Raw genomic sequence first — 12,877 nt, 5'->3', positions numbered from 1 at the left:
GTAAATAAACAATTTCATTAGTTTCTGGCTTGTTCGTGTGTGTGTGTGTGTGTGTGTGTGTGTGTGTGTGTGTGGTTTTTGTTTTTGTTTTCTTGCACTAATGGGCAGATACACATATCATTTCTTCTTTATATATTTATAACTCACACAAATTTATTAGAAAACTGTGGTTCTAATAAATGGCTAATGGACATAGAAAAACTAGTTTACAAAAGAAAAACATGAGAATAAAAATAAACATTTTTGTTTAATTGTGATCTCAAATTTTAAGTAAGAATCTATTTATATAAATTGGCAAAAGTTGCAGAACATGTTTTATTTTTAGTAAAGCCTGTCTGAAAAGCAGTTTGGCAATATGCTTTAAGAGCCTTATCATAATCTTTGAACTAGTTTTCATTCTGTATCCAAAAATATATCCTAAAGGGATAATCAGAAAACTAGATGCAAATTCACACATCACTGTAATAGTAAAATATTACAAATTAAAAAAAATAACTTTTAAGAAAATTGATGGATAATTAAAATATACATGATATAATAGAATGAAATCATAAATTGGTATTGCTAAGAGTTTTAATGATATGGGAAAATGCTTAAAAAAAATAGGACTTTCAGACAGCTAATCAAACTCTGTCTTCCACTAATTACAACTGAGAGCCCAACTAAAATACACCTCTGGCCTCTAAAACCTAAATGAAGGCATTACCGAATATGGAATGGAAGTCCAACTTGGCAAATCGACTCATACAGAGTAAAGGTTTATGGTTTTATTTTTTGCCTTCTCTCCCAGCGTTGAACCAAGAGTGAACACCCAGCAGAGCTCCACCGGTCAACATGGGCAGCCCAAACACTGAAAGAAACCTACCTTTTTGGCCAGAAGAGCAGGAAAGGAAGCTGCTCTGAGCAAGAGTGAATTCTGGGGATGAGAGAGCTGGGTAAGTGATCCCTTAATTCTGTGTATAAACTGGCACTAGTCCTGGGCTTATTCCTTCTTACTTGTTTTATTTTTTTAATCTTTATTTTTGAGAGAGAGAGAGAGAGAGAGAACAAGCAGGGGAGGGGCAGAGAGAGACACACACAGAATCCAAAGCAGGCTCCAGGCTCTTGGCAGTCAGCCCAGAGCCTGATGTGGGTCTTGAACTCACGAAGCACAAGATCATGACCTGAGCCAAAGTCAAATATTTAACTAACTGGGCCACCCTGGCGCCTCAGTCCTGGGCTTATTCTTGAGGGACACATGCAAGGGACAGATTGAGAGCCATATAGCAAAGACTTTGAGAACTAAACCACAGTATAAACTTATGCTCAAATCCCTCACAAATGTCTGAGTGTTGCATACTTGGGACATGCCCAAAGCAGCAGAGCCAAGGATTTGAAAACTGAGCTGACCTTAGAACCCATGCCCACGGAAGAAGAGACAGTACTTACGGTCTGAACCTAACCGTGTTGAATATCTACTTAAAAAAAAAAAAATCAACATCCTTTAGAAGATTTTGACAAGACCCATAGTCTCACAAGGTAATTATTCAAGACACAATCCAAAATACTTGACATGCAAAGAATAAAAAAAGTATGGCCAGTTTTAAAAGGAAACACAATAGTCAGCATGCAAACAGTCAGTGAAAGGTGACCTGTTTTCAAAGACAATCAAGAGAGGTCAATTTCAAGGTGACCCAAATATTAGACTTACCCAAAATTTTAAAGCACCTATCAAAACTTCTCTGTAAGGAAACTGAAGTGAATGAAAACCTAGACTTTCTCAAAAGAAAAATATAACCGATAAGAAACATGTGAAAATTTTAGGAGAGAAGAATACAAATGCAGACATAAAAAAATGAATGAAATGAATGAAATCTTGCCATATACAATGACATGGATGGAGCTACAGAGGATCATGTGTGCTAAGTGAAATAAGTAGAGAATGACAAATACCATATGATTTCACTCACATGTGGAATTTAAGAAACAAACGAGCAAAAGGGAAAAGACGGAGAGAGAGAGAATGCTAAACCAAGAAACAGACTCTTAACTGCAGAGAACAAACTGACAGTCACCAGAAGGGAGGTGGGTGGGGGGATGGTTTAGGTAGGTGATGGGGACTGAGGAGGGCACTGGTGATGAGCCCCGGGTATTGTATGGAAGTGTTGAAACACTATTTGTACACCTGTAACTGACATTACACAGTATGTTAACTAACTGGAATTCAAATAACAACTTGAAAAAAAAAAAGAAAAGGATAACGTATTTTAAAAAAATACATACTCCTTTCTGATCTGCTGAAATAAGTGGGATAGATATAAACATTATTCTTTTGTACCTGTATTAAGCTAATTATGATTTTTGTTTGTTTTGTTTTGGTGCTTAGTCTAAGTTAGAATGATGTTGAATATTTTATTTGAGTTTTTCCGAGGCGTAATGAGTCTCTTGAACACTTGGAATTTTTTAAAGAGTATTGCTCTCCGTAAAAGTGGCTCTATATTTTTAATCACCTCTTTAAAATATGTTAGTTTACCCTTTAGAAGAAAGGTGGTAATTATTATAACTACAAAGGGAATTGTTACATAATTCTGTTATGCTTGTTAAAATTTGAAGACAATATTTTTATTTTTATTAATGTGATAGGTTTTCTGACTTGAGCTTATAAAACCGCAGGTGCAAAAATATGGGTGTATCCAATAATGTCTAATGTCATTCCAGCCCTCAGCTTTACAGGTGTCATTTGACTCCTGTGTTCCATTGTTGAACAAGCACCTGTGAAGTCTTGCAGGCAAAGGTATTAGTGCAGTACATGACTCTGTATCAGTACATGACTAAATCTACCAATTAGTTTTTTTCCCTATTTCTCCCACCCCTGGCTCACCACCTCTGGCCACCACCAATCTCTTCTCCGTATCTGTGAGCTTGGTTTGCTAATTTATTATTTCTTTAACTTATAGATTCCAAATGTAAGAGAGATGACACAGTAATTATCTTTTTCTGACTTTGACTTCGTTCACTTAAGCATAATTCTCACAAGGTCTATCCATGTTGTTACAGATTTTGTGACTGGATAATATATTCCAGCTTCTTTATTCATTCAGTCATTGATGGAGATTTAGATTGTTTCCATATCAGGGTGCTTGGGTGGCTCAGTCGGTCAAGCAGCCGACTCTTGATTTCGGCTCAGGTCACGATCTCACAGTTCGTGAGATGGAGCCCCGCGCTGGGCTCTGTGCTGACAGCACTGAGTCTGCTTGGGATTCTCTCCCTCCCTCTCTCTCCGACCCTCCCTGGCTCTCTTTCTTTCTCAAAATAAATAAATAAACATAAAAAATCGTTTAAAAAAAGATATTTCCATATCTTGGCTATTGATAAGGAATGCTGAAATGAACATGGAGTTGCACATACCTTTTTGAGTTAGTGTTTTTATCTTGTTTGGATAAACACCCAGAAGTGAAATAACTGGAACATATGTAGGTCTATTTTAATATATAATATTAATATTTAATACTTTTTTCCATAGTATCTGTACCAATTTATATTCCCATCAGCAGTGCACAGGGGTTTCCCTTTCTCCACATCCTTGCCAACACTTGTTATTTCTGGTGATTAATGTTATAGAGCCTCTTTTCATGCAGCTGTTGGCCAAGATATGCCTTCTTTGGAAAAATGTCTATTCAGATGTGCCCAATTTTTTTTTAACTTTATTTTTTATTTTTTAAAATTTACATCCAAATTAGTTAGCATATGGTGCAACAGTGATTTCAGGAGTAGATTCCTTTGTGCCCCTTACCCGTTTAGCCCATCCCCCCTCCCACAACCCCTGCAGTAACCTTCAGTTTATTCTCCATATTTATGAGTCTCTTCTGTTTTGTCCCCCTCCCTGTTTTTATATTATTTTTGCTTCCCTTCCCTTCTGTTCATCTGTTTTGTCTCTTAAAGTCCTCCTATGAGTGAAGTCATGATTTTTGTCTTTCTCTGACTACTTTCACTTAGCGTAATACCCTCCAGTTCCATCCATGTAGTTGCCAATGGCAAGATTTCATTCTTTTTGATTGCCGAGTAACACTCCATGGTGTGTGTGTGTGTGTGTGTGTGTGTGTGTGTGTGTGTGTGCGCGTGCGCGCGCGCGCACACACACACACACACACACACACACACCACATCTTCTTTATCCATTCACCCATCAATGGACATCTGGGCTCTTTCCATACTTTGGCTATTGTCGATAGTGCTGCTGTAAACATAGGGGTGCATGTGTCCCTTCGAAACAGCACACCTGTATCCTGTGGATAAATGCCTGGTAGTGCAATTGCTGGGTCGTAGGGTAGTTGTTGTTGAGGAACCTCCATACTGTTTTCCAGAGTGACTGCACCAGCTTGCATTCCCTTAGATCTGCCCAAGTTTTAATTGGACTTTTTTTTGCCATTATGTTGCTTGTGTTATTTATATATTTTAGTTATAAGCCCCTTATCAGATATATGATTTGTAAATATTTTCTTCCAATCGATAGGTTGCCTTTTCATTTTGTCGATGGTTTTCTTTACTGTCAAAAGCTTTTTAGTCTGATGTAGTCTCACTTGTTTATTTTCGCTTTTGTTGCTTTTGTTTTTCGTGTCAGATTCAAAAAATTATTGCCAAGACCTATGTCAAGGATTTTGCCACTTAGGTTTTATTCTAGGATTTTTATAGTTTTAGGTCTATTTTCAAGTCTTTAATCCATTTTTTACAACTTTTTAAAAGCAAATGGTACTGCCAGTGTGGGGCTTGAACCATTAACCCCACAATCAATAGTTGCGTGCCCTACCAACTGAGCCAGCCAGGTGCCTCTAGTCTTTAATCCATTGTGAGTTAATTCTTGTGTGTAGTAGAAGGTAGTGGTTCAACTTCATCCTTTTGCATTTGGCTGCTCAGTTTTCCCAGTACCATTTATTGAAGACACTTCTCTTTTCCCATTGAATATTTGTGGCTCCTTTCTTGTAAGTTAATTAACCATATACGCATGGGTTTATTTGGGGGCTCTCTATTCTATTGATCTCTGTGTGCCATTACCACACTGTTTTAATTATTATAGCTTTGTAATATAATTTGAGATCAGGATGCATGATGTCTCCAGCTTTGTTGTTCTTTCTCAAGTTTGCTTTGGCTGTTCAGGGTCTCTTATGATTTCTATTTCTGTGAATAATGCCATTCGAATTTTGATAGGGATTGTATTGAATCTGTATATTGCTTTGCAGAGTAGAGACATTTTAACAATATTAATTATTTCCATCTGTGAATAATGGAATTTCTTGTATTGTTCCTGGTCTTTAAGGACAAGCTTTCAGCTTTTTGCCACTGAGTATGGAGTTAGCTTTATCATATTGAGGTACATTCCCTCTTATGCCAACTTTGTTGAGAGTTTTTTTTTATAAATGTTGGTTGAATTTTGCCAAATGCTTTTTCTGCATCTATTCAGATGGCTATATAATTGGCCGTGATGTATGACACTGCCTAATTTGTGGATGTTGAACCATCCTTGCATCCTTGGAATAAATCCTACTTCATCATGGTGCATGATTCTTTTAATGTATTTTTGAATGCTCTTGGCTAATGTTTGATTGAGGATTTTCCCATCTGTGTTCATCAGGGATATTGACCTGTAATTTTCTTTTCTTCTGGCATCCTTGTCTGGTTTTGGTATCAGGGTGCTACTGGCCTCATAAAATGAGTTAGAAAGAGTTCCCTTCTATTCTATTTTTTGGAAGATTTGACAAGGATTGGTCTCAATTCTTCCTTGCAAATTTGGTAGAATTCACCTGTGAAGTTGTCTGGTCCTGGAATTTGTTGTGAGGTTTGTGATTACTGATTCAATCTCCTTGATAATAATTGATCTGTTCAGATTTTTCTATTTCATCAGTATTCAGTGTTGGTAGACTGTATGTAGAAATTTATCTATTTCTTCTAGGTTATTCAGTTTGTTGTCATATAATTGTTCATACCAGTCTGTTATGATTCTATGTATTTCTCTAGTGTCAGTTGTAACATCTTTCATTTCTGACTCACTTCTTTCTTGGTGAGTCTAGCTAATGATTTGTCAAAGATTTATCCTTTCAAAGAACTAGCACTTAATTTCCTGGATCTTTTCTGTTGTCTTTTTAGTCTTTGTTTCATTTATTTCTGCTCTAATCTTTGTCATGTCCTTCCTTCTCTTAACTTTGAGCTTTATTTGTTCTTTTTTCTCTAGTTTCTTGAGGCAGAGAGTTAGGTTGTTTATTTGAGAGCTTTTTTTGTTTCTTGAGGGTGGGCATTTATTGCTTTCAACTTCCCTCTTAGAACTGCTCTTGCTATATCCCATAAATTTTAGTATGTTAGATTTCTATTTTCATCTGTCTGAAGTTGTTTTTGATATCTCCTTTGATTTCCCCAATGACCCGTTGGTTATTCAGTAGCATGTTGTTTAACCTCTACATATTTGTGTATATTTAATTTTTCTTCATGTAATTAATTTCTAGTTTCATACCATTGTGGTCAGAAAAGATGCTTCATATGATTCCAATCCTCTTAAATTTATTAAGACATGTTTTGGGGCTCCTAGGTGGCTCAGTCAGATAAGTGTCTGACTTTGGCTTAGGCCATGGTCTCACAGTTCATGAGTTCGAGCCCCACATCGGGCTGTCTGCTGTCAGCACAGAGCCTGCGTCAGATCCTCTGTCTCCTCTCTCTGTTCCTCCCCTGCTTGTGCTCTTTTTCTCAAAAATAAATAAACATTAAAAAAATAATTAAAAATAAAAAAAATACTTAAAAAAAATACTTGTTTTGTGGCCTAACATATGATCTATCTTGAAAAATGTTCCAGATACACTTGAGAAGAATATGTATTCTATTGTTTTTGGATGGAACGTTCTATAAGTATCTGTTAAGTCCATCTGGTCTAGCGTGTCATTTAAGGCCAATGTTTCCTTATTGGTTTTCTGTCTGAATGATCTATGCACTGACGTAAGTGGAGTATTAAATTCCCTACTATCATTTTATTGCTGTCTACTTCTCTTAAGTCTCATAATATTCATTTTATATACTTAGGTTTTCCTATGTTGGGTGTGTAAATATTTATACATGTTATATTTTCTTATTGGATTGACTCTTTATCATTATGTAATGCCTTTCTTTGTCTCTAATTACAGTCTTTATTTTAAAGTCTATTTTTTTCTGATAAAAGTGTAGGTACTCCAGCTTTCTTTTGGTTTCCATTTGCATGGAATATCTTTTTTCATCCCTTCACTTTTATTTAAAAAATGTTTAATGTATATTTATTTTTGACAGAAAGAGAGACAGAGTGTGAGGAGGGGAGGGGCAGACATAGAGGGAGACACAGAATATGAAGCAGGCTCCAGGCGCTGAGCTGTCAGCACAGAGCCCAACACAGAGCTCAAACTCACAAACCTTGAGACCATGACCTGAGCTGAAGTCCGACGCTCAACTAAACCACCCAGGCGCCCCTCCAACCCTTCACTTTTAGTCTGTGTGTGTTCTTACATTCTAAAGTGAGTTTTGGGGCACCTAGGTGGTATAATTAGTTAAGTGTCTGACTCCTGATTTTAGCTCGGGTCATGATCTCATGATTGTGAGATCAAGCCTCAAATTGTGCTCTGTGCTAATAGCACAGAGCCTGCTTGGAATTCTCTCTTTCCCTCTCTCTCTCTGTCCCTCCCCCACTCATGCTCTCTCAAAATATAAGTAAATAAGTAACTAAATAACTAACTAACTAACTAAATAAATAAATAAATAAATGTGAGTTTCTTCTAGGCAGCATAGAGATGGGTCCTGTTTTTATATCTATTCAGCACACTTTATGTCTTTTGATAGTAGAATTTAGTCCATTTACATTTAAAGTCATTATTGATAGGTATGTACTTTTATCTATCAATGGTGGCTTTAAATGTAAATGGACTAAACTCATCATTTGGTTAGTTGTTTTCTGGCTGTTTTTGTAGTCCCTCTTTAGTCTTTTCTTCTCTTGTTCTCTTCCTTTGCGGTTTGTTGACTTACTTTAGTGGTATGCTTGTATTCCTTTCTCTTTCTCTTTTGTGTGTTTGCTATAGGTTTTGTTTTGTGGTTACCATGAGACTTATATATAGCAACTTAAAACTAAAACAGTCTATTTTAGGGGCACCTGGGTGGCTCAGTCAGTTAAGCATCCAACTTTGGCTCAGGTCATGATCTCACAGCCTGTGAGTTCAAGCCTCACGGCAAGCTCTGTGCTGACAGTGAAGAGCCTGGAGCCTGCTTCAGATTCTGTCTCCCTCTCTCTCTGCACCCCCTACCCCACCACCCCTGCTCACACCTCTGTCTCTCTCAAAAATAAATAAGCATTAAAAAATAAAAAATAAATGAAACAGTCTATTTGAAGCTGATAACAACTTGAGTTTGATCCCAATGGAAAGCTCAACATTTTTATTCCCCCCACCATGTATTATATATATATTTTTTATGTATTATATTTTTAATGTTACATTTTACATCTTTATGTCTTATGTATCCCTTACCAAATTATTATAATCATAGTTTTTAGTACTTTTGTTTTATAACCTTCATGTTAGCTTTGTAAGTGATTAAGCAACTACCTTTACTATATATTTATCTTTCCAGTGAACTTCATTCTTTCATATGTGTTCTTGTTACAAATTGGTCCCCTTTCTTTTTAGCTTAAAGAAGTCTCTTTATCTGTTCCTGTGAGGCCAGTGTAGTGGTGATGAACTCCTTTAGTTTTTTACTTGTCTGGAAAATTTTTTATCTCACCTGCACTTCTGAATGATAACTGTGCTGGGCATAGTATTCTTGGCTGGGAATTTTTTCCTTCAGCACTTTGAATATGTCATACCACTCCCTTCAAGCCTGCAACGTTGTTGCTGAAAATCTACTTACAGTCTTATGGGGGTTCCCTTGTAGGTAAGAAGTTTTTTCCTTCTTGCTTCTTTTAATATTCTCTCTTTGTCTTTAACTTTTGCCACTTTAATTAAAATATGTCTTGGTGTGGATTCCTTTGTGCCCCTCTTATTTGGAATTTTCTGGGCTTCCTGGATCAGGATGTCTGGTTCCTCACCCAGGTTAGAGAAGGTTTCTGCCATTATTTCTTCAAATAAGATTTCTGCCCCCTTTTCTCTCTCTGCTCTTTCTGGGACTCCTATAATGTGAATGTTAGTCTGCTTGATGTTGTCCTAGAAGTCCCTTAAGCTACCTTCACTTTGAAATTCTTTTTTGATTTCACTGCTCTGATTGATTTCCTTCTAGTTAACTAATCTTTTCTTCTGCATCATCTTGTTTGTTGTTGAACCTCTCTGTCGTATTTTTCATTTCAGTTACTGTATTCTTCTGCTCTGTGACTTCTATTTAGTATTTTCTTATTATTTTTTTAATCTCTTTGTTGAAGTTCTCACTGTGTTCCATTCTTCTCCCAAATTCAGTGAGTATCCTTATGACCATTATTCTGAACTCTTTATTGGGTAAATTATTTATCTCTATTTCTTTAAGCTTTTTTTCCCCCTGAGGTTTTATTTTGATTTTTCATTTGGAACATATTTCTCTGTTTCTTTATTTTGCTTTACTCTCTGTATTGGTTTCTATAGCAAATGAAGCAACCACTTCTCCCAGTCTTGAAGGAGTGGCCTCATGTAGGAGATGAACCTTGTTATTGAGCCCTGCATCAGCTCTTGGTTGTCTTTTAAACCTTTGTATTTGTCCAAGCAGCCTATTATATTTTTAATAGCTCTGACTAGTTCAGGATGTGCCAAGACCTGTCATTGTCCCAAAGATCTTAGCACCTAGATCCAGGACAACTGAAAGCCAGATCCTCAGGTATCAGCTTTTGCAACTATGCAACTATATGCAGTCCTATGGGACCACAAACATAAGCCCCATTTGTCACCAGGGCCAGGGGATCTAGAGGTGTCCATTGGGCAGCATGCACAAAAGTCAGGGCTTCAGGTGAGTGTATAAGCTCTTTTCTGGGAGATACTGACAAGCTGGAACGAGGCAAAGGGAGAGCACTAAGGTGGCATCCACAGCCTACGTTCTTTGAGAGCAACTCCATGGGCCACTAAATGTGGGCTAAACCTGAAGTGTGCTCCTCAGGCCAAAGCTCCAGGACAAGCAAAGGGGCCTCCCTCACAGAAAGACTGGGAGGGGTGTGCCTCAGCCTGCAATCTGTGTGGTACCTTGGGGAGCAGTAGTTTGCCAAGAGCCATCTTTCTGTTTTCCATAGTTCAGCGGGACCTCGGACTGCAAGCCACTAGAGTTAGGTGGTCGAGGGGTGTCCCCTCAGTGGCAGCAACAAAAACCAGTGCAACAGATAGGTATGTGTAAAGCTGCCCTTCAGGAGACAGTGGTGTTCCAGAGTATGTCAGCAGGTGAGCACGAATATAGTACCTGCCCTCTGAGGTCTCTGGAAAGGATTCCAGTCAGTCCCAAGATGCATGTTTAATTAGAACCCTGCACCTCAGACCACAGTCATGATCATTATTACCTTAATAGGTCTCCTATGTGGAAAGACTGAGCTCCTGGGTCTATTGCCTCTTGCTCTGTCCTGGAGATGGAAGCTGTGTAAGAACGCTTTTTCTGTTGGTTACATCCGTGGGATTCATGAGTGTAAGCCCCAGTGGCCACCAGAGTCAGGTGATACAGAAGCGTCCCCTAGAAGCAGTCACAAAAATTAGGGAGCCAGACAGAGGTTTGAGCTCCTTTCTGGGCGATACCAATTATTACAGTCCCATGGGACCACAAACTCCCCTGGCCTCCAGAGCCAGGAGATCAAGAGGCATCCCCTGGGCAGCAGCTGCACAAATCAGGGCATCAGATTTCATGCTCCCTTGCATGAAATATGGGTGCTTTGGAGCATGGCAAAGGGAGAACGTGAAGATCGTGCTTTCCAGTCTCCATCCCTGGATAGTGTGCTGCAAGCTCCTAGATATGTGTGTTCAGTCAGATGCCCCTCAGACCAATGCTTCAACATAAGCAGGTGTCCCTTCTTCACTTTGAGTCTGGGTATGGTCTGCTGCTCTGAGCTGGGCCCTGGGGCAGGTGCTCACAAGTCTGAGCACACAAGCCCTTTAAGAGGTGTTTCTCAGATCATTTCAGTCTTGTGAGTCTCAGGGCATGAGTCCCATTGATTTTCAAAGTTAGATATTTGGTGGCTCATCTCTTAGGTGCAGGTTTTAAAAGTTAGAGTGTCTACGGGCACCTGGGTGGCTTAGTCGGTTGAGCGTCTGACTTTGGCTCAGGTCATGGTCTCACAGTGCATGAGTTTGAGCCCCACATTGGGCTTGCTGCTGTCAGCACGGAGCCCACTTTGGATCCTCTGGTTCCCCCCTCTCTCTCTGCGCCTCCACCCACCTCTCTCTCTACCCCCCCCCCCCCCACACTTAAAAGTAAATAAATATTTAAAAAAAAAAAAGGTTGAAGTGTCTAATAGGGGGTTTAAGCCCTTTGCTCCTCAGGGAGAAGCTCTTGGGTTTTGAGTTCCTTCCTGGTTGTGGGTCTTCTTGAAGATTGTGTTCCAGCCTCTCCTACCTGCTCTGAGGTGGTTTTCTTCTAATTAGGCTGGTGTGTAGTTATTACTCAACCAGCCTTTAAGGTTTCTAAGAGGAAATATTTCCATATGCAGCTTTAGGCTCTGTGGGAGTAAGTGAATTCAGGATCTACCTATGTCACCATCTTGAACCAGAACCTTAAATTAAACAATGTATATTCTTTTCCTGATTGTATAAATAATATGTTCCCGTTTTGGAAGTACATGAAGGCACAAAAATATAAACAAACAATTAAAATCCTTTTCCCAAAGACAACCACGGTAATACTTTAGCTTGTTTTTTTTGATCCATAGTTATATATTTGAATTTATCATTATTTCTTTAATTAATCAAAGTAATACATGAATATGACTATATATATATGTGTGTGTATATATATATATATATATATATATAGTTTTTATTTTTTATTTGCATATTTTTAATTTGCATTCAGGTTTATCAGGGATATTGACCAGTAATTCTCCTTTTTTGGTGGGGTCTTTGTTGGGTTTTAGAATCAAGGTAATGCTGGCTTCATAGAGTGAGTTTGGAAGTTTTCCTTCCATTGCCGTTTTTTGGAACACTTTGAGGAGAATAGGTATTACCTCTTCTTTAAATGTCTGATAGAATTCCCCTGGGAAGCCATCTGGCCCAGGACTCTTATTTGTTGGGAGATTTTTGATAACTGATTCGATTTCTTTCTTTTTTTAAAATTTTTTAAAATGTTTATTTATTTTTGACAGAGAGAAAGAGAGACAGAGCATGAGCGGGGGAGGGGCAGAGAAAGAGGGAGACACAGAATCCGAAGCAGGCTCCAGGCTCCGAGCTGTCAGCACAGAGCCCGATGCGGGGCTCAAACCCACAAACTGTGAGATCATGACCTGAACCGAAGTCGGATGCTCAACCGACTGAGCCACCCAGGCGCCCCAATAACTGATTCTATTTCTTTGCTGGTTATGGGCCTGTTCAAATTTTCTATTTCTTCCTGTTTGAATTTTGTTAGTGTGTGAGTGTCTAGGAATTTGTCTATTTCTTCCAGATTGTCCAGTTTGTTGACATATAATTTTTCAGAGTATTCTGTTATAACTGTATTTCTGTGCCTTTTGTTTGTGATTTTATCTATTTGAGTCTGCTTTTTGAGAAGTCTAGCTAGGAATTTATCAATTTTGTTTATTCTTTCAAGAAATCAGCTCTTAGTTTCATTGATCTGTTCTACTGTTTTTTGTTTGTTTGGTTTTTTTTGGATTCTGTATTATTCATTTCTGCTCTAATATTTATTATTTCCCCTCTTCTGCTGCCTTTGGGCTTTATTTGCTGCTCATTTTCTGGATTCTTTAGGTGTAAGGTTAGGT

The 12,877-nt window shown here is 38.3% G+C and overlaps 1 protein-coding gene across 1 annotated transcript in view; it reads left to right on the top strand.

Moving 5' to 3' along the window:
* Positions 1 to 792: 792 nt before the first annotated feature.
* Positions 793 to 12,877, top strand: part of TRPM6 (transient receptor potential cation channel subfamily M member 6) — a 196,631-nt gene continuing 184,546 nt past the window's right edge. Inside the window, exon 1 of the mRNA XM_060610051.3 lies at positions 793 to 935. The gene's annotated coding sequence lies outside the window, so the exon portion shown is untranslated. The remainder of the gene's footprint in view (positions 936 to 12,877) is intronic.

Source organism: Panthera onca, chromosome D4 (genome assembly GCF_046562875.1).
Source record: "Panthera onca isolate mPanOnc1 chromosome D4, mPanOnc1 haplotype 2, whole genome shotgun sequence".
In the NCBI taxonomy this organism is placed as follows: Eukaryota; Metazoa; Chordata; class Mammalia; order Carnivora; family Felidae; genus Panthera; species Panthera onca.
The sequence above is the reverse complement of the archived record's forward strand: the minus strand, read 5'-3'. Positions and strand labels throughout refer to the sequence as shown.